At 35.2% G+C, this 3,640-nt stretch overlaps 1 pseudogene; it reads right to left on the minus strand.

Annotated features, from left to right (window-relative positions):
- Window positions 1-2,547: 2,547 nt before the first annotated feature.
- Window positions 2,548-3,244, minus strand: LOC102812657 (annotated as a pseudogene).
- Window positions 3,245-3,640: the final 396 nt, after the last annotated feature.

The raw sequence follows: 3,640 nt of genomic DNA on the forward strand, positions 1-3,640 counted from the left end.
CTTTTTATTCTTTTGATAAAAAATTTTGATGCATATAAATTTATAATTTTTAGAATGCCCCAATCATCTATTTTGTCTTCTTTTGTTTTTTTCAGAGTTTGGTAGTCTGTGTGTGCCCTGTATTAGAGCCCTTAAATTTGTTACTAATTTTTCATTGATGACCTTTATAATTCTGGGATTCACATTTAGGTCTTTAATTCATGCTTCATTGTTTTTGTATATAGTGTGAGGTAAAGGTCTTGTTTCAATCTTTAGCATATTGATTTCCAGTTCTGTCAGCATCATCTGTTCAAGAGATTATGTCTTCCCCACTCAATGTACTTTGACCCTTTGTCAAGATCAATTGGCTGTAAGTGGATGGGTTAATTTCTGGATTCTTGTTTCTGTTCTATGTATCTTTCATTGTACCAGTACCAAGTTGGTTTGACCACTGTAGCCATATAGTAGAATTTGAAATCAGGGAGTGAGAGGCTTTCAAATTTGTTCTTCTTAAGCAGTGCTTTGCTTATTCTGGATCTTTTTCCTTTCCATATTTTTTAGAGTCTTAATGTTGAGTTTTTCATCCTGGAGTTTGAGGAGAAGCTGATGATTTGAAGTGTTTGAAACGCTGAAGATTCTCATGAAAATGGTTTATGCTCATTATTAGGTTGCCAGTGGGATGATAATTAGTACTGTTTTTGTTGACAGGTGATGCCTAGTTTGTTCTGACTCATAATAACTCTATACACAACAAAATGAAACACGTCCTGGCCATTACCCATTCTCATAATTGGTACTGTTTAGCCCGTTTTTGCTGCCACAGTGTCAATCCAGCTCCTTGGGTGGGTCTTTCTCTTTATTCTTGACGTTCCACCTTATCAAGTATGATGTTTTCTCCAGGATATCTCCCCATTTTTAATTCTAAACTTCTAAGAAGCATTCTGACTACTCCTTCCAGTGCAGATTTCTTTGCTTTTGTGGTAGTCCAAGATACTTGCAATATTCTTCTCCAACACTATAATTCTGTACATTGATTCTTCTATGGATTTCCTTATTCATTGTCTAACTTTCAGATTCATGAAAGACAATTAAAAATACCATCACTTGAATCAAGTACATCTTATTCCTATAACTGATATCTTTATCCTTTAACATTTTAAAGAGGTCTTTTGAAACAGATTTGCATAATGCAGTAAGTCATTTGATTTCTTGACTGCTCCTTGTTGATAGTAGATGTATGAGTGTTGATAGTTAGACTATGACAACTTCAATCTTTTTTTTTTTTTCATTTACCAAGATGTTATTTATTGGTCCAGTGGTGAGGATTTTTGTTTTCTTTACATTGAAGTGAAATCCATAGTGAAGCCTGTACTCTTTTATCTTCATTAGTAAGTATTTGAAGTCCTTTCTGATTCCAGCAAGCAAGATTGTATCATCTACATTTTGCAGGTTATAAATGATTCTTCCTCCAATCTTTATGCAATTACCTTCTTCGTATAATATATCTTTTTGGATTATTTTCTTAGCATGAAGATTAAGTATGGTGAAATGATATAACCCTGGCACATACCTTTCTTGATTTAAACAATTCAGTATTCCTTTGTTCTGTACTAATGACTGCCATTTGGTCTATGTACAGGTTCCTCATGAGCACTGTAAAGTGTTCTAGAATATCCTTTTTTTCACAATGTTTTCCATAGTTTGTTAGTATACACACAATTGAAAGCCTTTGCATTGTCAATAATGCACAAATAAGCATCCTTCTGGCATCCTCTGCTTTCAGAAAAGATGTATCTGACATCAGCAATGATATCGCTAGTTTCATGATTCCTGAATCCAGCTTGAATTTCTGACAGTTTCTTGTCAGTGTGTTGTTGCAACTATTTTTTAAATTACTTTCAGCAAAATTTTACTTACATGAGATATTAATTATGCTGTTCAATGATTTCCACTTTCCTTTGGGTCATCTCTTTTAGGAATGGGCACAAACAGTATGGATGTTTTTCAACTGGTTGGCTAATTAGCTTTCTTTCAAATTTCTTGGCATAGACAAGTGAGAATCTCCAGTGCGTTATCAGTTTGTTGACAAATTTTAATTTGTATTCCATCAATTCCTGGAGTCTTATTTTCTGCCCATGTCTTCAGTGCAGTTTGGAACTCTTTCTTTAGTATCATTGGGTTTATTATTATTTTTTTCTTTGAAAATTCTTTATTTTCATGAATATCATTGCATTCATGACTACCACTTGATTTATTATAGTTGAGAGTCATTCAATAGATACTCTGTTGTTACTGTTGTTGTGTGCCGTCAATTCGATTCCAACACATGGAAACCTTGTACAGGGTTTCTGAGGAGCAGCTGGTTGGCTTGAACTGCCGACCTTGTGGCTAGCAGTCCAGTGCTTATACTAAAAATTAAGAGACTAGGAAAATTCTAGAATGGGATCAGAAGAGGAGAAGAGGAGCTTAATTGTGAACATGGTTTTGCCAATGTTCATTAATTACAATAACCAGATCTGATCTGACTTCAATACCAGTCTTCCCAAAAAGGTTCCATAGCAATAAACACTAGACAAAAAAAGTCTGTATTCTACAAGTGAACTTTTTGACATGAAAGACCCTCTGTGTCACACCATTGTAGATGCTTCTCACAAAGAAGTCATCAGGAGGGGCGGGAGGGAGGCTTCTTCTTGCTGCCAGGTTCAAGAAATGTCTTAATTTTTAGGGACATTACTTATTTTTACTAAGAATTCCTGGAGGTGAGGAAATACCGAGAGGATATCAGGAACTTTCTTTCTCTTCAAGAGCCAAAATAGTTTCAAGTAGAAAGTATCTGCAAAGCTTAGCTGGTTCCCAATGAGAAAGATTTTCCGTGATCCCTTAAAATCTTTTCAAACACAAGAAAGTATCTAATCACAGCCTTTTTGGTCATGCTAACCACTTCCTTTTGTTGATCGTGTGGATTTAAGAAAGGATGCATGATAATAATTTCCAGAAGATTCAGTTTTCCCTCCACATACATGTCAATCAGGATTTTCTCTTTGAGATCACTGCCAGGTAGTACAGGATGCTTTGGGTTCGCACCAGCTTTACATCTCGTATTCCAACCATTGGCACTTGTTGAAACAGCAGGTGTTTTTCATTCTTCAACTATTCTTTTGTTTCTAAAAATTCACCATCAGACTCCTGAAGCAGCTAAAGCCCACCTTATAGATTCCATGCAGCCTGTTCCACTTGGATAGTGGAACTTGGGCCTCGTTTCCATAATTGCCTTGCAGCCTTTCTGAAGTTCAATCTGGGCACCAAGAGTCTCAATAGAAATACTGCAATATCATTAATTCTTGATGATATGATTTTGGTTGAACATCAACCATTTCTTTTTGGTATACTGACTGTGTATTCCTTATATCTTCTTGTGATGTTTCCGGCATCATTCAATATTTTGCCCATAGAATCCTTCAATATCACAAATCTAGGCTTAAAGTTTTTCTTCCATTCTTTCAGTTATTTCCTTTTGGCTTTCTAACTCCAGGCTTTTGCACATTTCATTGTAAATTTACTTTGTATTCTTGAGCTGAACTTTGAAATCTGTTTAACTCTTTTATTTCCACATTTCTTCTATTTACTGTAACTGAAGGGAATGTTTCAGTCTTTTCTGAAA

This window comes from Chrysochloris asiatica, unplaced genomic scaffold (genome assembly GCF_000296735.1).
Source record: "Chrysochloris asiatica unplaced genomic scaffold, ChrAsi1.0 scaffold00058, whole genome shotgun sequence".
Taxonomy (NCBI): domain Eukaryota; kingdom Metazoa; phylum Chordata; class Mammalia; order Afrosoricida; family Chrysochloridae; genus Chrysochloris; species Chrysochloris asiatica.